Source organism: Gracilinanus agilis, chromosome 1 (assembly GCF_016433145.1).
Source record: "Gracilinanus agilis isolate LMUSP501 chromosome 1, AgileGrace, whole genome shotgun sequence".
Lineage (NCBI taxonomy): Eukaryota > Metazoa > Chordata > Mammalia > Didelphimorphia > Didelphidae > Gracilinanus > Gracilinanus agilis.
The window spans coordinates 168,419,798-168,444,182 of NC_058130.1; positions in this window are offsets into that span (position 1 = coordinate 168,419,798).

Sequence of the window (24,385 nt, forward strand, 5' to 3'; positions counted from 1 at the left end):
TTTTTAAATTTCCCATAACCACATTCATCCCATGGGCTTCTCAGGTCCCTCCTTCCTCATAATTCACAGGCTTTCCCAAGCTGATTTAAGATGATTTACTTAATTAACCAGAGACCTCTTCCATGGCTTTGAAATATGTATTGGATTAAAGAGGATGGAGGAGGCAGACACTATAAATTTATCTCTCACTTCCTGATCAAAGAGAAGGTGCTTGGGTCATTAAATCCATTCAGAAGGGGGTGGCCTATTTTCACTTGGGACCTGAAGCCAGCAATCTGGCTTTGCTTGGCATCTTCCTCCTGTGATGGTTGTGGCAAATAAAGCCAAGTTGATATTTCAGAAAGCCTTTCCTCTCCCCCAACCCCCCTAGAGAGCCCTTGCATAGCCTAATGGAAAATGGATGGCACCTCATGAACTCACTGATAAGTTCCCTGTCAATTGCTAGTTAGAGAACCCTTGGGGAAAGGCTGCTGTTCCTTATCCCCTTGTCTGTACTCTTCTTGTTTGTCCTTAGCGCCAGATTCAAATAAATCAGGATCAATCCTCCAGTGAGATCCTGAGGAAGTTTGTTATATTCTCAAGGGATCCTGGGTCTTAGGGTTCTCTGTGTAAGTTGTGGCTGAAAGTGGAATAGAATAATAGAATCTTAGACCTAAAGCTCTAAAGGACCACAGAGGCCAAACTGCATTATTTTACAAATGAGGAAATGCAGGTCAAGGGAAGTTAAGTGACTGTCCAAGATCACACAAATAATAAGTAACAGAGCTGGGGTTTGAACCCTGGTGTTCTAAGTACAGAGTCAGGACCATTTCCAAGATGATAGGACTAGGGTAAGTAGTAGAGAACCAAAAGGGAGGTCCTTACTAGTGATTAACTTCATGGGATCATAGCTATGATTAAATTAAAGAAACCTGACCTTAAGGACCATCAAGATCAACACATTCACTTTACAAATGAGAATGAGAGGGGGCAGCTGTGTAGCTCAGCGGATTGAGAGCCAGACCTAGAGATGGGACGTCCTAGGTTCAAATATGGCCTCAGACACTTCCCAGCTGTGTGACCCTGGGCAAATCACTTAGCCCCCATTGCCTAGTCCTTACTGATCTCCTACCTTGGAGCCAATACACAATATTGACTCCAAGATGGAAGGTAAGGGTTTAAAAAAAAACAAAACAAATGAGAACGAGACAGAGGAATCATGCAAGAGTTCATAACAGAATGGGGAAACTGACCCAAGTCCTCTAACTCCAAATCCAGGTTGTTAACTTTACTGATATTGAAGTTCCAGTAAACTTGCTGAATTTCCCCTATTACATAAGGCAAAGGGAACTTTTCCATAAAGTTTATTATTACTCACCATCATTTTAATGATGTAATAGAATGTAATAAAACGTTCGTTGAATTGAAAGATTTATCTGATGTTTTAATTTGTCCTGAGATTGTACAGTGGAGTATATTTAAGGGCATGATTGCCATATTGTGTGGAATTCATAAATAGTTAAAAATCTGCAGTTACCTTCCAGTAAACAACATTCAGCATGGGCAGTGAGAAAGGGAGCTGATTATGAGGCACTGAGACAGACAGATAAGGTAGAATCCATAAGTCAAGCTACAAGAAGAAAGGAACTGTCCAATGACAACTAAGTTTGCAAACAAGGGCAGAAGAGAGGAGTCTGGGTCAGCAACTCAGAAGCAAGCAGGCAACAAGCCAGATCCATAGTTGTAATTAGCATGAGGGCAAACAGAGTTTTGCTCCAGAGTACTAATATCAAGGAAGATATACATATGCTCACTATGAAAGCCACCTTCTGGCTCTCCTTTGATTCATGTACCCAGTTAGTGCATCCAGTCCCCAAATAACTATGGTATCTCTCTCTCTCTCTCTCTCTCTCTCTCTCTCTCTCTCTCTCTCTCTCTCTCTCTCTCTCTCTCTCTCTCTCTCCCTTCCACCCTCTCTCCCCCACCCCTGTCTCTTTCTTCCTGGCTCTCTGGCTCTATCTCTGGCTCTGGCTCTTCTCCACCTGCTTCCCCCTAACATTTGCAGGACTCTTTGGATGACACAGATGTCTCTTCTTCTGGCAAAGTCACTCCTATAATAACCTATCCTCCGCTATACTGTTGATACCTCCCCCACCTCCCAACTGAATTTATCCTAAGTGCTAGAATATTTAGTTATGGCTTTTTGCAGGAAAAATTTTAAAAGGTCAAGGCTGCTGACAATGGATATAACTAGAGATAATTGACTGTGAAATTATGGAAAGAACATTGAGGAGTAAGGCACAAAATGAGTTCAATTCCTAATACTACTACTAAGTAGATGTTTAACCCAGGGCAGCTTATCTTTCTGAGTCCTAATTTATCTGTAAATTGATGGGGGTGATATAGACAACCCATAGGGACCTCTGTAACTGATGTTATATGTTCCTTTGCTGGTATAGCTGCACTTTAAAGGCTGTGAGTAGCTCTTATTTATCTACTCATTCTGATTCTTAACAGGATTCATCCAGCTGGGCTCTGACAAAACCAACCATATGACTGAAGCATCTAATTGCGCTCCTTAAGCTCAGTCCTCTCACTTTCTCTTGTTCCCTTCCACTCACTTTTTTTTGCCCTCTTATGTTTTCCTTCCTTTAGAAAACCAAAACCAATTTTTAAAAACCCTTATCTTCTATCTTAGAATAGATACTAAGTAATTAAGGGCTAGGCAATTGGGGGTAAGTGACTTGTCCAGGGTAACTAAGCTAGGAAGCATCTGAATCCAGATTTGAACCCAATTCTCCCAACTCCAGGCTGGCACTCTATGCATTGTGCTACCTAGCTGTCCCTTCCTTCCTTTTTTACTTTCCAGCCACTTATCCCCATATCTTAATTGAGGCAAGTAGCTCACCTTTACTCACTATGTACCCAGCCAGGTATCACTCAGAGTCAGATTTATCCAATCAGACAAGCTCTCTTTCAGAATCCCTCTTTAGGGCCAGCTAGTGCCAAAGAGATGCATTCTAAATTCTTTTTGTGCCATAGCAAGAGAGAGAAAAAACAGACTTGGAGTCAAAGGTCCTGGATTCAAAATCTTGGTTCTTCCACTTACTAGTTGTCTAACCTTGAGTCAATAACTACTTCTCTGAGCCTCAGTTTCATCATCTGATAAATAGATGGGTAGAAATAGATGAGCCCTAAGGTCCTTTTTTCCTCCAAATCTGTCCCTACGAACTGAAGCCTGGTGTACATGGCATTCTCTAGTAAGCAAAGGCTCCACAGAATTGAATTTCCCAGATAAATGAAGCTAACCCCTCTAAGTATCAAAATATTATTATTCTAACCATTTAGAATGGAAATCTTTCTAAAATATATTACATATGCCCTTACCTCTTTAAGCAGGAGATACTGAACAGAATTTAACCTTTTCTTCATCGCTCTGAACCACTATAATGAATGTTAATTACTGTGTCTTAACACGGTAATGACCTTAGGAGCTATGGAAGTGTTCAGGGCCCTTTGCTCTAAACTAAGCAGCCCAGAAGGCTGTTCTTGGTGAGTTTGTGTGCCTTCTTTTTTAATGAACATATCTCCTCCATCATTTTCATACTGTCAGCTGGTATTTATTAATGTTGCCATTGTACTGACCCTAACAATCTAACCCCTTCCCCATCACTTATAATTTTTTTGCTTTTAATCTATTGTGGGATAAAACACTAGACAATCAATTCAAGTAGAAATGAGTCTAAAATCTGAGTAAAAATGTGTGAGTGAGTGTCTAAGCATGGTCTTATTCCCCCTGAAACATGGATCATGCTCCAGATGCCATAATTTGGGCCTATCTCATATACAATCTTTCCTAGGCAAGATGTAGAAAGCCAGAAATCTATTAGGTCTTTGTACAGGGAGAACAGAGCAGCTCCATGGCAGAAAGACTCATCTTCCTGGGTTCCTCAGGTCATTTATTAGCTATGTGACCCTGGACAAGTCACTTAACCCTATCTGCCTCAGTTTCCTCATCTACAAAATGAATTGGAAAAGGAAATGGCAAACAACTCTAGAAAAGAAAACCCCAAATGGAGTTACCAAGTGTTGAATACAACTGGACAAAAACTAGGGAAACAAAATGAAAGAATGTCTTGGCTAATGTTTCCTCTTGTCTTCTTTATGAATCACTAACATTTTCCTGAAATCATGGTGGCCTTAACTATCAGCATATCTAGACTGGTCTGATATTCCTTCTCTATCTTGCCCTAGGTATAGACACATCCAACTCCCCTTGAACTCAGCAGAAACTGGCTTCAATATTTTGAGGATTTATATATGCTTTGGTGTGAGAACTCATTCCACTAACATAGATCATGACCTCTCCATGGCTTATTATATAGTCTTCATGGGTTGCTATGGTGAAAAAGAAATCATGGCCTGATAGACAGCTTTCTGGTTGGTAGGCTTCTCAGAATTATGGTAGCCGGCTTCTCAGATAGAAGACAAAGAGTGTGACATCAAGCTTTATTCCCAGCTTTATTCAAAGTCTTTCCAGCTTCACAGTACCAGCCAGTCTGTACTCTGCTAGCAATGCTTTCAAGAATATGGGGTCAGGGGCAGCTAGGTAGCTCAGTGGATAGACAGCCAGGCCCAGAAACAGGAACTCCTGGGTCCAAATCTGGCCTCGGATGCTTCCTAACTGTAAGAACCTGGACAAATCATTTAACCCCCATTGCCTAGCCCTTACTGCTCTTCTGCTTTGGAACCAATACTTAGTATTCATTCTAAGACACAAGGTAAGGGTTAAAAAAAAAAACAAGAACCCAGGGTAAGCTCCATTCTACATCCATGATACATCAAAGTAAAGTTTTAGTGAAAGTCAGCAAAGGAAGGGCTAGGGTTCTTTGGAACCTTAAGGGGAAAGAAAATAAATTATCAAATCTTGGGCTTGTTAACACAGAACCCATTTCTCTTGCTAGTATAACTAAGGAAGTTGTTGGACTCCCAGCCCCATTCACAAAATCACAGGATCACAGAATTTCAGAGTTGAACGGGATATCAGAAACCATCTAATCCAACCCATACCTGAAGAATCCCCTCTATATGCTGTAAGTGATGATCTCCTCTGAATTTGATGTTGATCCATTTATCTCCACCACCACCCCAACAAAAGCAAACCTTCCACTATCAGAAAATAGTCTATTGCACTTTTGAACAGCTCTAATTGTTAGAAATGTTTTCCTAACATCAAACTTAAATTATATTGGCCTTCTTGCCCTGAGTAAATAAGAAAGGAATGTTTCCCTAAAGCTAACTCTTTTAGAGCCCTGAAATCAAGTAAAATGCAAACTCTTTGAGGTCAGGGATAGTTTTCGTTTTTTGGCTTTGTATCTCCGTTATAGCATATGATAAGTACCTGGCAAATGTCTACTGGATTGAATCCAAATGATAATTTGAGCCCTAAAGAAATAAAATCAGTTAGAACTGGAAAAGCTCATTAGGAAATGACACAGAATCCCAACATCTAAAAAGACTTCCCTGCCTTTTAGACTTTGTCTCCCACACTGAGCTACTATACATTTTCTGAATATGGCAGTCAAGTTTCTCAGGCACCTTATTGATAGTGAACAACAATACAAGGAGTAAAGAGAGTCTAGGAAACCATGTGTTCACGTTAGTTACTGAGATAGAATCCTGGTGGAATGCATGTGCTCCATACCACCTCTGATGGATCTGATTCCAACATAGACTCAATGGTAACCCCAATGATGAAAAAAATGGAGTTTGTGGAGAAGTAAACTTTGTTTTGTTTTGTTCTTATAAGCTTTTTATTCATTTATATTATTTTTATTTTATTTATCTTTGCAGAATGCATATTGTATTGATTTTCATTATAATATAATATTTCTATATTATATTACTTATTTTATTTATTTATCAGATGCCATGCCAGTACAGTTTTCAATAATCATTTTCTGACATTTTTTTCGATCCGTTTCTCTCCCTTCCCCAAGATGACAGGTATTATTATGACATGTTATATGGGTGTTATATTATACCATAAACACTTTCACATTCATTATGTGAAAGAAGACACATATCACTTACACTAGAGAAAAAATCACAGCAGAAATAGAATGGCATGCTCCAATCCACATTCAGACTTCCCCGGTCACTCAGATCCCTGCATTTCTGACAATAGACAAGTCATACCCAGTCTATCATCGCACTTTATTGCTGTTGCTATGTACAACATTCCCCTGGTTCTGATCACTTCATTTTGCATCGCTTCATACAATTCTTTCTAGGTTTTGTAAACTAGAATCCTTCACTAAAGGGAAATGCCTTTCAAATGACTAGTGGCTTTTGTTGGTTTGCTTGTTGATATGGTCAATTATGTGGATGGTTTTCCTAATGTTGAACCAACCTTGCATTCCTGGTATAAAGCCCACCTGATCATGGTGGATGATCCCCTTGATAACTTGCTAGAGTCTCTTTGCTAATATTCTATTTAAAATTTTTGCATCTATGTTCATTAGGGAAATTGGTCTGTAGTTTTCTTTCTCTGTTTTTGATCTCCCTGGCTTTGGAATCAGTACCATATTTGTGTCATAAAAGCAGTTTGGTAGGGCTCCTTCTTTGCTTATTATATCAAATAATTTGTAGAGTACTGGGATTAGTTGCTCTTTGAATGTCTGATAGAATTCACTTGTGAATCGATCAGGCCCCAGCGATTTTTTCTTAGGGAGTACTTTGATGGCTTGTTCAATTTCTTTTTCTGATATGGGATTATTTAGGTATTCTATTTCTTCTGCTGTTAATCTAGGCAATTTGTATTTTTGTAAATATTCATCCATATCTCCTAGATTGCTATATTTATTGCCATATAATTGGACAAAATAGTTTTTAATGATTGCCTTAATTTCCCCTTCATTAGAGGTGAGGTCTCCTTTTTCATCTTTGATACCATCAATTTGGTTTTCTTCTTTCCTTTTTTTTTATTAGATTGACCAGTACTTTGTCTACTTTATCTGTTTTTTCAAAATACCAGCTTCTAGTCTTATTTATTAATTCAATAGTTCTTTTACTTTTGATTTTATTAATTTCTCCCTTGATTTTTAGTATTTCTAATTTAGTTTTCATCTGAGGATTTTTAATTTGCTCGCTTTCTAATTGTTAAGTTGCATGCCCAATTCATTAATCTCTGCCCTCCCTAATTTGTTAATATATGCACTCAAGGATATAAATTTCCCCCTGAGTGCTGCCTTGGCTGCATCCCACAGAGTTTGGTAGGATGTCTCACCATTGTCATTCTCTTCAATGAAATTGTTGATTGTTTCTATGATTTCTTCTTTGACTAGCTAGTTTTGGAGAATCATATTATTTAATTTCCAATTAGTTTTTGATTTGCCTGTCCAGGTGCCCTTACTAATTATTATTTTATTGTGTTATGATCTGAAAAGGTTACATTTATTATTTCTGCTCTTTTGCATTTGTTTGCCATGTTTCTATGCCCTATTACATGGTCAATCTTTGTGAATGTTCTATGTGCTACTGAAAAGAAGGTGTATTCCTTTTTGTCCCTATTTATTTTTCTCCATATATCTATTAACTCTAATTTTTCTAGGGTTTCATTCACCTCTCTGATCTCTTTCTTATTTATTTTTTGGTTTGATTTATCTAGATCTGATAGGAGAAGGATGAGGTCCCCCATTAGTATGGCTTTGCTATCTCTTTTATCCTTGAGCTCCACTTGCTTCTCCTTTAGAAATTTGGAAGCTATACCATTTGGTGCATACATATTGAGTACTGATATTTCTTCATTGTTTATGCTGCCTTTTATTAGGATGTAGTTACCTTCTCTATCTCTCTTAACCTTATCTATTTTTACTTTGGTTCTGTCAGAGATCATGATAGCAACCCCTGCCTTCTTTTTCTCCTTTGAAGCCCAATAGATTTTGCTCCATACTCTCATTTTCACTTTATATATGTCTGTCTGTCTCATGTGTATTTCTTGTAGACAACATATGGTAGGATTTTGGTTACTAATCTACTCTGCTATTTGCTTCCATTTTATGGGCGAGTTCATCCCATTCACATTCAGAGTTATAATTATCAACTGTGCATTCCCAGACATTTTGATTCTCTCTCCTAGTCCTGTCCTTTCTTCTTTCACTGTTTCCTTCTATACCAGTGTTTTGTTTTTAATCACTTCCTATAATCCCCTCCCTTGTTGTAATTCCCTTTCTCCCCCTTCCCTTCTTATTCCCCTCTTATTGTCCTTTAAAGCTACACCATGCTCCCCTCTAAGCCCTCTTCCTCCCTAGTATTGCTTCCCTCCCCACCAGCCCATTTGTTACGATTCTACTTCTCTATCTCTCTCAATAGATGCTGAAAAAGCCTCTGACAAAATACAATGCTCATTCCTACTGAAAACCCTGGAAAGTATAGGAATAGAAGGTAAAAGTAATAAACATTATATATCTTAAACCATCAACAAGTATCATATGCAATGGGGATAAATTAGAAGCATTTCCAATAAGATCAGGTGTGAAACAAGGATGCCCATTATCACCTCTCTTATTTAACACTATACTAGAAACACTAGCAGTAGCAATTAGAGAAGAAAAAGAAATTGAAAGTATTAAAATAGGCAATGAGGAGACTAAGCTATCACTCTTTGCAAATGATATGATGGTCTACTTAAAAAATTCTAGAGAATCAACTAAAAAGCTAGTAGAAATAATCAACAACTTTAGCAAAGTTGCAGGATACAAAATAAATGCACATAAATCATCAGTATTTTCCATATATTTCCAACACATCACAGCAGCAAGAACTAGAAAGAGAAACACCATTTAAAATCACCCTAGACAATATAAAATACTTGGGAATCTATCTACCAAAACAAACACAAGAATTATATGAACATAACTACAAAACACTTTCCAAACAATTAAAACTAGATCTAAACAATTGGAAAAACATTGACTGCTCATGGGTAGGGCAGGCTAACATAATAAAAATGATCATTCTACCCAAATTAATTTACTTATTTAGTGCCATACCTATCAAACTACCAAAAAACTTTTTTACTGAATTAGAAAAAAACTATAACAAAGTTTATTTGGAATAACAAAAGATCAAGAATATCAAGGGAAATAATGAAAAAAAAATGTGAAGAAAGGTGACCTAGCAAGTACCAGATATTAAGCTATACTATAAAGCAGCAGTCATCAAAACAATATGGACTGGCTAAGAGACAGAAGGGAGGATCAGTGGAATAGACTTGGGGTAAGTGACATCAGCAAGACAGTGTATGATAAACACAAAGAGCCCAACTTTTGGGACAAAAATCCACTATTTGACAAAAACTGCTGGGAAAATTGGAAAACAATATGGGAGAGATTAGGTTTAAATCAACATCTCACATCCTACACCAAGATAAATTCAGAATGGGTGAAAGACTTGAATATAAAGAAGGAAACTATAAGTAAATTAAGGGAGCACAGAATAGTATACTTGCCAGATCTCTGGGAAAGGAAAGATTTTAAAACCAACCAAGAGTTAGAAAAAAATTACAAAATATAAAATTAATAATTTTGATTATATTAAATTAAAAAATTTTGTACAAACAAAAACAATACAACCAAAATCAGAAGGGAAACAACAAACTGGGAAAAAAATCTTTATAACAAAAAATTGTGACAGAGGTCTAATTACTCAAATATACAAGGAACTAAATCAATTGTATAAAAAAGTCAAGCCATTCCCCAATTGATAAATGGGCAAGAGACATGAATAGACAATTTTCAGATGAATCAAAAGTATCAATAAGCACATGAGAAAGTGTTCTAAATCTCTAGTAATTAGAGAAATGCAAATCCAAACAACTCTGAGGTATCACCTCACACCTAGCAGATTGCTAAAATGATAGCAGGGGAGAGTAATAAATGTTGGAGGGGATGTGGCAAAATTGGGACATTAATGCACTGCTGGTGGAGTTGTGAACTGATCCAACCATTCTGGGTGGCAATTTGGAATTATACCCAAAGAGCAATAAAAGAATGCCTGCCCTTTGATCCAGCCATACCATTGCTGGATTTGTACCCCAAAGAGATCATAGATAAAGCAAAATACAAAATACAAAAATATTTATAGCTGCACTCTTTGTGGTGGCAAAAAACTGGAAAGCAAGGGTATGCCCTTCAGTTGGGGAATGGCTGAACAAATTGTGGTATATGTTGGTGATGGAATATGATTGTGCTCAAAGGAATAATTATAGAGAACCAGCTCCCTATATGGTAGGGGTTCTAAGTGGCGTTTTGTGGCATCAGATTGTTAAGACAGGAAAAAGAAAATGAGAACAACCAGACTAGTGGTTAGCCCATGTTGATCTAACGCTATGGGATTTGGACTTTATTTTTATACTGGTTTCAAACAAAGAACACAAAGAAAGAGTCACAGCTGTGAATGGGTTACAAATCATACACAATCCATTAAAGTCTAAAAAGTAGAGATATAGGTACAAGGACAATGGCCAAATTCCAACCACCAATTAGTAGGGGTTAATTGTGGGAGCAGAAATATATTTCATGGAGATGTTTACTAATTGCGTTCTACCTTGATTTACAGGTCTACACCTGGTCAGATAGTCTGGCTTCAGTCTTATCTCTATCTTTGTCTGTGTCCAGCCTTGACTATATTTTTTAGAGTTCAGGCTTCTTAATTATCAAGGAGAGAAAATTTTAACTCAGTAGTTGCTGGTCTGCTAAGGACTCAAAGCTTTTCAATAAGTCTATAATGTTTTTCCAATAAGAAAAGGTATGGATCATAAGAGGTGTCAAAAGAGGGGTCTCAGATTTTTTTCTATTCTCTTATTGGCTTCCCACAAATAATAAACTGGAAGAATTCCATGTGAACTGGAAAGACCTCCAGGAATTGATGCAGAGTGAAAGGAACAAAGCCAGAAGAACATTGTACACAGAGACTGATACACTGTGGTAAAATTGAAGGTAATGGACATCTGTACTAGCAGCAATGCAATGACCCAAGACAATTCTGAGGGATTTATGGAAAAGAATGCTAGCCACATTCAGAGGAAGAGCTACAGGAGAGGAAAGACAGAAGAAAAACAACTGCTTGAACACTTGGGTTGATGAGGACATGATTGGGGATATAGAGCTGAAAGGACCACACCAATGCAACTATCAATAATATGTAAATAAGTCTTGATTGATGACACATGTTAAAACCAGTGGAAATTCGAGTTAGCTATTGGGGGGAGGAGGTTGAAGGGGTGAAGGGGAAAGTAAAAACATGAATCATGTAACTATGGAAAATTTGTCTAAAAATAAAAATAATTAATTTTTAAAAATTTAAAAAATTAAAAAAAAATCAAATGACTCATGGCATTCAGCTTCCCTGGAAAGCAGAAGAGGAACAGGGAGAGATGATACAAGATGAGCCTCCTCCCTGTTCTTATTTGATCATCCTTACAAGGGACGAAGAGGTATGCAGAGAAGAAATTTCCCTCCAACCCTGCTGGGTTATTAGATACCAAGTTACCCCGGGCAGGAAGAGAAAGAAACATGATATTCATTTCCACATACTTGCTTTCAAGCAGAAACATGGGCAGAAATAGATGTACAGTCAATTTTTTTTTCCCCTGGAATCTTTTTTATTAAACATTTAATAGGCGATTTGCATATTGCAGACTCATTTTTTAAAAGCCTCTCATTTTAATGAAGCCAATAGACTCTATGTGTATTGCCTGTCTGAGTCTACATACATATATCAGCAGCCACATGCAGTAAAGCTAATTAAAGGTAATCATGAAAGCCTCATTAGTCCTCATTTGCATGATAGAGATTTCCTAGCCCCTAATACACTCACTCATGTAAGCCTGGATCAAAGTACTTACTACTTCTTGACAAGAGGCTGATAGCCCCCTTAATGCACCACCCCAGACCTGTTGAGCCATTTGGGGGCCTCTGACCTTGGGAGCAAAGACTTTTCCCTTCCATCAATCCCACCTTTACCTCTCTGATGCCACATAGGACGACTCCTGCTGATAGAAAATCTCCAGATCCCTTCCCATAGCACCTCCCTGGCTAGAGCTGCCCGCTCCCTAGCTATCACTCCCAACTGGGTCCCTCCCCTGCTCCTCCACAGAAAGAGATGCTGTTTCCAATTTTTCCTCATTCCCTGCTGTCTCTGAAATAAGCACACAACCCTTTTTTAGGTTTCCTAAGGGTTTTATTGCTAATGACTAAAGGGGAACAAACAGGGGTTTTAAAGTAACAAAGGAAGGAAGTTTCAAAGTTGTAAAATGTCTTTAAAACTCTAGCATTAGATAGGCCTTGTATACACTGGGATGTAGCTGAAGCTAAGCCTCATCTTAACTCTAGTTTCTCAATAATATGGGTAGATATAGGTGTGTCCTCCTTCCCCTCACTGCAGCTACCGCCTGGTTTGGGATTTTCAACAAGAATTCCTTTCTAGATCATCAACAAGGGCCAAAATCTACATCTTTATCTTATTATTATTATTATTATTATTATTATTATTATTATTATTATTATTATTCCTAGGGCTAGTGATCCACAAAGAATTACCAGAATTAAAACTTAAAAAGAAAGACATATAAGTAAAATTTGTACCAATAAAAACACATCTAGCCTTTATGATAAAACACCAGGCAACCTTGTTGGTTAGCAACCCTCACTTCAGGATTTTTCACCCTCTCTGAACAGGAGGCAGAATAAGAAAAGAAAACTGGATTGACCTTGGGAAAATGTAGACGTCCTTTAGTAACCCCCAACATTTCCTCCCTAATCCCAACAAAGACCCATCTTTTGAATACCAACACTCTACCAGCACTGTTCTATGGCAGAGAGATACAGAACCTAACAGTTTCCAAAGAATTGAAAATAAATATCACACAGAGGACCACGGTGAGCATAAGCAGGCTACCATATTCAACCAGTGATAAAAAAGACATCACCAAAGAAATGTATGCTGGAAAGAAAAGGGGGAACTAATCATGTGGCAAGGATAAGTAATGCCAGGTAGACAGCAAGAGTGCTCCATTGGTATTCTCCCTATATCATACCACCACCTCCAACATGGTAAATAGACCCTCTTTGTCCAACTTGTGAGGGACATGGATGAGTCACTCAGAATTGGTATGCATGGTAGGATAATACCTAAATGATGAGAGGAATCATCCAAAAAAATGAGATTATAGAACCATTGAGAGGTCAAGAAACAGAAATCTGTCTCCTTCCTCCCTGAATCTTCCTTCTTCAGTCTCCCTGGATTCCAGAGTGTCAATCCCCTCTAGGGCCATAAAAGCTCCTTAGATTTATTTGTATCTCAGAAGAAACTCATCAATCCTCCTGAAAATATATTTGTAAAGCACTTAGCACTGTATCTGGCACATAGTAGGCACTTAATACACGTTTATTTCCTCTTCCCCTTATCCCTTGAAAGAAGGCAAAGGACCAATTCTTCACTCCCTTCTACAAAATAGCCAGGTGCCTGTAGCCACATACTTTCAGTCTGTCTAGACCCTTCAAAAATAATCTTTACTCTCAGCAGGAGAATTTCTCCTGTACAAAGTCTACATGAGTGAGCAATGGACAGGAAAAGAGAAACAGTGCCTTGTCTTGTATGTTGGCAGAACAGAAGTCCTACCTAGAATCCTTTGAAATAAAGAAAAGAAGGAGCAACTAGATGGCTCAGTGGATTAAGAGCCAACACCAGAGATGGGAGGTCCTGGGTTCAAATCCGCCCCAGACACTTCCTAGCTATGTACCCTGGGCAAGTCACTTAAACCTTATTGTCTAGCATGTACTGCTCTTTAGCCTTGGAACCAATAAACAGTATTGATTCTAAGACAGGGAAAGGGAAGAGAAGGGAAGAGAGGAAGGACTTTATAACAATTAAAATAGAATAGAGATGAGAGGGTCCCTTTCACCACTAAATGATCATGTGTCAGGAATGGCAAATAGAAGGATCCTACTTGGTCTCATTGGACCAGATGCCATTTGAGGTTCCTTCCAATTTGAGATTCTATGACTCCATGAGAAAAAGAGAAAGGCAAATGAGGAGAGGAAAGGGAAAAGTAATAGCCCATTCCAACACGACTATTTTGGGGAATTATTAGAGGTTTTCAAACAAGAAGCAAGCCAGTCAGTGATGCTAAAAGCAAAAGGCTTTTATTTAGTGAATTTCATTAATACATGGGAAAAAATTTCTAGGTTAACTTGAGACACACAGGTTTGGGGGTAAGAGATAAAGGATATACCATGTCATATTTGTGCATTTTTTCAAACCTTCTCAAACCTTCAAACCAAATCTGTATAAATGCTAGCTATTACTATCTATGACTTAGCCAGTAAGGTAATCCAGGCCTGGGATGAGATGAGTTAACAGCAAGAGAAGGAAAGAGATAAATGATCATGTAAGAGACTTCTTTCATACTGAGCATGAAATGTTTTCAGGCTTTGACCGTGATTCCTAGTGATGTGCAGGTGGACCTGGTTTGTCCTATACAAAAATTCACCAATATATAATTCAGAAAAGCATCAGGTATTTTACAAGGCATGATCAAGAGTCTTGTCCAGGCATGACCTGCTCATTTTCCCAGTTCTGGTGTCATAGGCAAGTAGATACCAGTTTACCTGGAATCTGAAAGCATCCAACAAGGAAGATTCCAGGTTTTGAGTACTGAGTGGGAATGGGTTCCAGAGAAAGAACAGAGCAGGGATGCTGGATAGGATTAGCAACATGTCTACAGCAGACAAGAATATCCTGGTCCTCCAAATTATAGGATTTTAGTACTATTACAAATGGAAAGAATAGAAGAGAGAGAGGTGAAAATGAGAAGAAAAGAGGGGTGATGAAGAAAAGAGAGGAAAGAGGAATAAAGAATGGGACTAGAAAAATATAATGGTAGCTGTAAATCAATGAGATTAAGACAAATAAGGAAGTAGTTAAGAAGCTCTATATCCCAAAGAGATTTTTTAAGGGAAAAAGACCTATTTGTACAAAAAATATTTATAGGACTCTTTTTGTGGTAACAAAAAAATTAGATATTGAAGGGATTTCCAAAAATTGGGGAATGGCTGAACAAGTTGTAGTAGTATGATTGCCCAGTGGTAATTGAGATGAGAAAATGAAAGAGAGAAAGAAAAAGAGAGCCAGAGACAGAGAGACAGGGACAGACAGAGGGAAGGGAAATGAAGTAATCCTTTTTACATAAGTCTAATTTTATTTTTTCAAGTAATAATCATTTACTTTCTTTCTCTCCCACCTCTCTTACCTCAATGAAAAAGAAAAAGAAAAATTAAATTCTTGTAACAAATAGACAGTCAAGGAAAATAATTCCCACATTGGTCATATCTTCAAATGTATGTCTTATTCTGCATTTTGAATATATCACCTCTCTATCAGGAGATGAGTAGCATGACTTCATTGGTGCTCTGGAATTGTGGCTGGTCATTTCATTGACCTATAAAGTTCTTAAATCTTTCAAAATTGTTTGCCATTACAATATTGTTGGTATTGTATAAATTATACTCTTAATTCTGCTCACCTCACTCTGAATCAGTCCCTTTAAGTCTTCCCAGGTTTCTCTAAAATTATCTCTATAATCATTTCCTTACACTCAAGCCATAATTTATTCAGCCATTACTTATTTGATGGGCATTCAATAGACCGGCTAATGCAAAGTTGCCACAAACCTTCAATTTGTAAAATAAACAAACAAAAATACATTATCTGTGAAGCACAGTAAAGCAAGGCACATTAAAATGAGACATACCTATGTCAGTCCTTTTCTTCTTTCATCTCTTTGGAGTCTATAGGCCTGGTAGTGATATTGGTGGGGAAAAGGATATGCACAATTGGGGGCACATTTCCAAATTGCTTTCCATGATGGCTAGACCAATTCACAACTCTATCAATAATGTATTAGTTTGCCTGTTTCCCCAAAGCCAAAGATAATCTGATAATTACAGATCTTTAGAGGTATAGCCTAATGGTGAAAGGGGACGGGAGAAATGGGACAGTGATATGGGTAGGAAATATACTGGAGGGAAAGTATCCAGCATTTAAGAGTCACCCTAAGCTAATTTAGATTTGTATAAAGAGACTACCTTCTAGGCTCAAAAAGCAGTTCTCTCCTTGGGAGGCCTTGTAAATGAAACTTAGGACTCAGGAAATGCTAAGTAGAAGAGAGTACGTGATGCTTTTTCTGGCTCACTGCTCTGTTAGTGCTTTCCCAAACCACCAAAATTACTTTGTATTTATTTGAATATATTTTATATTTACTTATTTGTGTATATGCTCAGTAGAATGCAAGCTCCTTAAAGATAATTATTGTATTATTTTTGTCTTTGTATTCCTGGTATCTAGCATAGTACTTGGCATACAGAGGGTGCTTAATAAGTGCTTTAAAATCCCAAGTCCCACACTAATGCATTGCTAGTGGAGTTGTGAATTGATCCAATCATTCTGGAGGGCAGTTTGGAATTATGCCCAAAAGAATGCATACTTTTTGATCCAGTGGTACTACTACTAGGTCTGTATCCCAAAGAGATTTTAAAAAATAGGAAAGGACCTGTTTGTACAAAAATATTTACAATTGTTCTTTTTTTGGTGGCAAAGAATTGGAAACTGAAGGGATGTCCCTCAACTGGGGAATGGCTAAACAAATTGTGGTATATGTTGGTGATGGAATGATGAACAGGAAGATTTCAGAAAGATTTGGAAAGACCTTCATGAACTGATGTAGAGTAAAATAAGCAGAACCAGGAGAACACTATACACGGTAACTGAAATAACTGTGGACAGATCAACTGTGAAAGACTTTGCTACTAACAGCAATACAATGATTCAGAACAATTCTGATAAAAAATGCTACCCACCTCCAGAGAAAGAATTCTTGGAATAGAAATGCAGATGAAAACATAATTTATCACTTGTTTTTATGAGTATATGATTTGGGGTTTTGGTTTTATAAGATTATTCACTTACAAAAGTGAATAACAAGGAAATGGGTTTTGTGTGATAATACATGTATAACCCAGAAAATTTTTAAATTAAAAAATAATAATAATAAATGAAATAAAATCCAAAGTCCCGAGCCCTTTCTCTCCACTCTTTCTGTTCCCAGTCCCTACTCTGCCCCTCCCCAAACCACCCCCTAAGAGGAGCAGCTAACAGATGCTCACCCTTCTGGGGCCAAATCTCCAAGGTCAACACTCTCACAGCTGTGCCATCTCCACAAACATGGGCTTCCTAACCGTCCCACCTGCCATAAGAAGGACGGAAACAGGAAGTTTATTAAATAGAACAACTTGGACTATTAAAGCAGATCACATCTTGGCAACCCAAAACAGTAAAGCTGTACAGTTCCAGGACTGGATTTAGTCTTTGCCACAAAAGCTTCTTATTTTATAGCCGACCATTAGCAACTCTGAAATCAATAGCAAGCCCCGTCCCCGCGCTGTGAGAGAGTGCAAATAGCCACAGAAGATATCACCAATTAAGCCAGGAGCTTGATTCAGATACTCACTTGGGGGAAAACCACATTAAAATTAGTAAATTCTTTTTCTTCTCAAACATACCTGCAGAACTCTACAGATGTGTGTGCATGCATGTGCATGTAGAGTCTAAAGCCTTCTTTCATCCTTGATAAATAGAGCTGGAGGGTTTATAACATGCAAACCCAGGATAAGCAAATGAAAGCTGACAAGGCTGAGAGAGCATGACTTCTGGGGAGGTGAGCCCAGGGTGGAAGAAAGACCGGATCTGGAAAAACAGGCTAAGCCTCGTGAACGCCAGGTATCCCTTAAGACCAACTGCCCAATAAGGACTGCTTGTGCAGGGAGAGTGACTGCCTGGTTTATAAATAAGAACCGTGATACCATTGCTTAGGCTCCCTGGAGAAGATGGGCTTGATCTTCCAAGCAAATTCTTCAAAAAATCAGTGACAATGGGGTCAGGTTTGCTGGAGTCTCTAAGAAGAAAGAGCTTTATTTCCCCACACATATGAAAAACAAATGATAATATACTACAGACAGCACAGACCTTCTCATGGGACCTCACAAAATGATGCTGCTGTGATACACATCCCTGGCCTCTCTCATCTCCCCGGGAGACCCTCTGAAATGTTTAAATAAAGAGATGAGAAGGAACCCAGGAAGAGAGCTAGAAACACATTATATCACATCATATCAAGCAGAAACCAAGCACAAGAAAATTACTTAAAAGAGTTACTGAATTGGGGAATGTGGGTATAAAGATAAATGGGTAAATTAGAAATAAGAAAACAAAGTGTGTTATGGACAGGGGTGGAACAATGAGGACTCTAGCCTGACAGAAGCAGAGGGTTTGTGGCAAAAAAAAAAAAACAGGGAAATTTGGTGGAAGAAGTTAAGTGGTGGAAAGCCTAGAGACAGGAGGTCCTGGTTTCAAATCTGGACTCAGACACTTCCTAGCTGTGTGACCCTGAGCAAGTCACTTACCCCCACTGCTTAAGCTCTTCTGCCTTGCAACCAATACACAGTATTGATTCCAAGACAGGAGGCAAGGGCTTTTTTTTATTAAAGTTGTAAGTGGTACAAAGACCATGATTATATGTGGTTTCCCAGACATCTCTGTGGTCAAGATGCCACTTACATAATAACAATTTATACTTGTAATAGAATGAGCTACACTTTAAACTAGAATAATTAGATAACTGGTATAGTTTTAAGCTCAAAGCTAGATGATGCTCGAGGAAAAGGAGAGATGAATGAATTGAACTAGGATAGGGTTCTGTAAAATGAGCTTCCCTATTTGAAGGGAATATCATAAGGCTATCTTGAATGAAGGACTATAGCTAGCCCAGGGGAGGTGTGACTTTGCCCTAAGCTCTGACATCTAAGTGGACATACTTCTTCTATACGGTGGTCAGACACTGTCATTCCAGTGTTCTGTGCCTTGTGCTCCTTTGGCTGGTGTTTACTTCGGTGGGAATGATTAGAGGAAGGGAAGGAAGGTAGGTCACACAAGAGAGAAATGGTATGAGATCGCATGCCAGTGAAGATTGAAGAAAGGGAAGGAAAGGCCACTCTTTTTTCTTTTTACACAAAGATATATGTATGTGTTACTTATTTCTATTTATCAAGTCTTTCTGGGAAGGTGTACATTCACAAGTCATTCTTCAAGCAATATTTCTGGTGCTGTTTAAAATGTTCGCTTGGCTCTACTCCTTTCAGTCTTTGTAATTTCATGTAGGTCTTCACATGTTTGTTCCAAAATTAACCTGTTTGTCATTTCTTACCGTATAGTCATATTCCATCACAATCATATGCTACAACTTGTTTAGCCATTCCCCAATTGATGGGCATCCCTTCGATTTCCAGGTCTTTTCCTCCACAAAGAAAGCTGCTATAAATATTTAAGAACATAGAGTTTCTTTTCATTTTCCTTGATCACCTTGGGAAATAAACCTTTTTAAAAGTATGTAAAGAATTTCACAAGTAGAGAATCCTGTTATAAGAATTGCCTAGAGTCAAACAGCTAGTATATATTAGAGCTATAATTTGAACTGATCCTCCTCATTCCAAGTGGAGCACTCTCTCCACTTGCTCCATGTTGTCTCTGGCACTTCCCGAACTTATGAGGTTGGGCAAGTCACTTGATTTCTCTAAGCCTTGGGCAGCTACTCTCTGAAACTATAGATTACATATGGGCCCATTATGGGTTTCAATCTCCCTTGGGGAAGAGAGCTCACATATATACCTAAGAAATTGTGGATCCATGACATATTTGACTTTATTTAACAAATGCAACCAGTTGAATCTACCTGATGGAGTGCTGCCACCTTGGGAAGCTATATAGTATAGATCAACCACTGAATCACACAGATTTTCTCAATTCAGTTCTCTCTGAGTCTATTAGCTGTTTAACATCTAAAGATAGATGTCTTAGTCCAATCCTTTGAGGCCAGTTCACAATAAGTGCATCTGTCTTTTCCTGGAATTTCATATGGATATGTAAAAAAGCCTTTAAATTTTATAAATTGTGTACTTATTTCCTCTCATGGTCTGGTTTTCCAGCTCTGTTTCAGATCCACCTTCAGGCTTATATACTTAAATATTCATCCCTCAAAAAACAAACCTCACGCTATATTCAATGCCCTTGTTTTTGCCTGCTACAGTCAATCTTCTTGGAATCCTGAAATGAGCCTTCTTCAATGTAAAAGTGACTTTCCTAGGATCACAAGACTTGTAAATGACTGAGGCAGGATTTGAACTCAAGTCTTTCTGATTCCGAGTGCTCTATACCACCCAGTTGCCTCATAATATAAGGATTGGACTGAACGATCTCTGGATCATTTGGGAAGTTCCTTTCCATCTCTAACATTCTCTGAGGCTCACTGGATTTGGAGTAAGACCTGAGTTCAAACACAACCTCAGATACTTGTTGACTGTGTGAACATGGGCAAGTCACTAAACCTTGGGGATAACAGTAGCACCTATTTCATAGGATTGTTGTGAGAATTAAATGAGATAATAGCTATAAAGTGCTTAGCACAGTGTCTGACATATAGCAGGCACTTAATGAATGTTTATTCCCTTCCCCTCCCCATGATTCCTTGTCAATGGAGGCGATTTTTAAAAAATTGACTGATGTGGGAATTTATTTTGCTTAACTATACAAGTTTATAATGAGTTTTATTTTTCTTGCTTTCTCAATGGAAGTGGAAGGAAGTGGTAGAAGAAAACGAATATGGATCTAAAAACAAAATAAAATTGAATTTTTAAAAATTTCTATGATTCCTTCTGTATAATGAGGATCACTGCTTGCTTGAGTACTGACCATGAATTGTAGTATCTGCAGAACAATCAGCCAAGATGGATAGTTTAAAGCTTATACTGTTTAAGTTGAAAACTGTTTAAGTTCTTGGAGGGAGAGGGATCCTTCTTTCTTTTTTTCCTCCCACAGTGTTGTCCATCACAGGCCTGGGTGAGCATTAGGCAGGCCCTTTCTAAGCCCATGGTGTTTGAGTGGTTGATAAAGCTACTCTGGGTACTTCTGAAGAGTGTCAGGCGTGTCTCAAAAAGAGTGAGAGTCATGGACTCCAGGAAAAACAGCGGCCATGGTCTGGCTCCCCCAGAATCTCCATTGTTCTCTCCTCCTGACCCCGTTGCTATGGCAGGGAGTTAAGAGCTAGGTGTGCAAATTGGCTCCTGGTCTATTCCTTTTGTGCTTTGGCAATAAATATCCAGGAGTAACAAGTAGGACGCTTGGTCTGCCATTCATCACCAGGCAACATTCAGGTAGAAGGGGAGGTTTATTTTCTTCTGCAGGATCAATATGAGATCAAGGCTGGAGAACGGCTGGAGAGCCCAACAGAGGAAGAGGAAAAAACAACTGAGGGGTCTAGAGCTATGTTTGTCTTCAGGAGAGTTAGGAAAAGATGGTTCATGGTGACTGAGGAGGCTGATTTTCTCCTTTAGCTTAAACTAATGAGTCTGGACAGACAGAGAAGGTATTCACTGGTTATAGAAAGATTTGTAATATAAACATTGCCAGTCATCTAAAAATCTGGCCATGGAGAAGCCAGAAATGAGCATTGGGTCACCTCTGGGGTTACAATTGCACAATCTCTTTTTCTCTCCCTAATGGCTAGGGTTGGGATGGGGAAGAGGATAAAAACTCTGTTCTCACTTTCTTTCTGCTCCTATATTATATTAATATTCTCCCACAGTCTTTCTAATGATAGAAAGGATTCTTGCCTAGCTCTTAAAGGGCTCAACCCACTTACCAACTGAAATCTTTAAGCCTATTTTGAACATAACCAAACATCTGTATGGTTTCATTGGTTATTAATTAATTATACAATGACAACATAAATCACAATAGCAAAAAACGAAGGGGACAAAACAGGAGATCTGAAAAGAAGGGTGGGCCTTAATTATTCTTAAAAAAAAATGCCCAACTTAAACCACTTCATTCGAAGATAATAAAAGTCAAAAATATACATGGGAAGATGCATACACTAATGAAAAATTGATAGAGGCATACATGGACCTCACTGTTCTAGTAATGAATTTGGAATTATGCAATAAAAGTCACTAAACTCTGTAAGGCTTGCATGAACCCCGCCTTATTCAGAATCAGATTGGGCTTCCCCATACCCCATCTTATAGGGAAGCCTCGCCTTCAAATCTTGTGGGGCAGCACAACCATCCAGCTTCAAGGTGACACCCCCTCAATGTCTCCCAGTTTATATTCAGCAGGAGGGGAGAGCTAGAAGAGAGTCTCACCACCTAGACTCTCTCTTTCTCCCCTCTAACTAACATTCTTTACTGGCTCTCTTTATTTTTATAACTCTTTCTGATCTTTAGTCCAATGACCTGAACATATTCAATGACAGAAAGATCTTATTTATAAAAAAAATATTCACGGGGGCAGCTGGGTAGCTCAGTGGATTGAGAGCCAGGCCTAGAGACGGGAGGTCCTAGGTTCAAATCCGGCCTCAGACACTTCCCAGCTGTGTGACCCTGGGCAAGTCACTTGACCCCCATTGCCTACCCTTACCACTCTTCCACCTATAAGTCAATACACAAAAGTTAAGGGTTTAAAATAAAATAAAAAATATTCACAAAAAGGGGCAGCTAGGTGGCTCAGTGGATTGAGAGCCAGACCTAGAGAGGGGAAGTCCTATGTTCAAATCTGGTTTCAGACACTTCCTGGCTGTGTGACCCTGGGCATGTCACTTAATCCCCATTGCCTAGCTCTTACTGCTCTTTGCCTTGGAACCAATGCACAGTATTGATTCTAAGACGGAAGGTAAGAATTTAAAAAAATATATTCAGAGCAGCATTTTTTGTAGTTGTAGAGACAGAAACAAAGTAAGTATCCATTGAATGGGGAATGGCTTGACAAATTATTTATGAATATGGTGAAATATTATTGCAAATATGGACAATTCAGAGGGACATGCAAAAGATTTTTTATGAAAAGATACAGGACAAAGAAAGTAGAAACAGAGGCTCATGTTATATATGATGGCGTACAATAACTATAATAGAAAATAATACTAAAATATAACAAAACAGGTCAAATGCTAGTTTAATATTTGTTCCATGTGGCTAATGCTGAAACATGCCTCCTCAATTGAGAGATGATGAACTATGGGTACAAAATTTTGCATACTCTTATCTCTCATAGTTTTTATAACATATTATATTGCTTGATGTTTGTTCTTTGTTATAAAAGAATATTCTGTGTGTAGGGGTTTGGGGGGAAGTATGCACAATATAACAATGCATTAATAAAAATCATTTTTAAAATAAGAAAGGAAAACTATCATTGACTCTGTTTCCATTTAAGTTTGGGAAATTGAGATATCCCAGCCTGGTCAAAACAGAAATAAGGTTTAAGAAAATTGAGTGGAATAAGAAGGTAGCTCTTACCTAAGCCTTTCTGTCCCCTTTGTTCCCACCTCACGTGCTGTCTAGAGTGAAACCAAATCCCTCCACTTGTGGTTTCAGCCCCTGCCTCTTTGCTCTGTCCTGTCTAGAGACAGAATACAGCAGGTCAACAACCTCAATATAAAACCTCATAAGGCAAAAGACCAGTATGAGGGGTACAACAAAGAAGTCCTGTCTACAAAAGGGGGGGGGGAACAGCTTACCCTCAAGGCCATAACTTGGACATTACAAGAAGAAAACTTGTTGCTATGAGTTTCCAAACAAGAGTGGGAAAGCGAGCTATTCCCCAGGGGCTTTATTTTTCTCTCTATGAGCAGGGAATCTTAAATCTTCCAGATAAGACTCCAAAATCCTTTCTTTGTAACCAAAGGAGTCTGTAGCTTCTGATCTGAAATGGTAGGAGAGGGTGGCCTCATAGGTAATAAATAAAAAGAGTGAATGAATGCATAAATGAATGAACAAATAAATTTATGCACGTAGAGCTAATTTGAAAATCACTCAACCTGAATTCCAGTTTCATTTTTTTAACAATACATAGCATGGGGCTTAGATTTAACATCTCCATACCTCATTTGTCTTATCTATAAAATAGACATGACCCTGAAATTTCCATAAGATGCTATCAAAAAGAGGCAAAACATCTATCAGGGGCTATAACCAGTTTCCTCATTTCTACGTGGTATACCCTCTAGCTTCATCAAAGCACATCTCAGCCTTCCCCAATTACCCTCAGTCATTGTTTCACTACTCCAAAAAATGATCCTGTATTTATTCTGTACATATTTCATATATGTTTATCTGTGTATATGTTGTTTTCCTTCGGTATCAGGTAAGCTAGGACTAGGGGCAGTATCCTCAGTCCCTAGCACAGTGCCTGATACGTGGTAGAGTTAATAAATGCTTGTTGAATTTAATTCTAGACT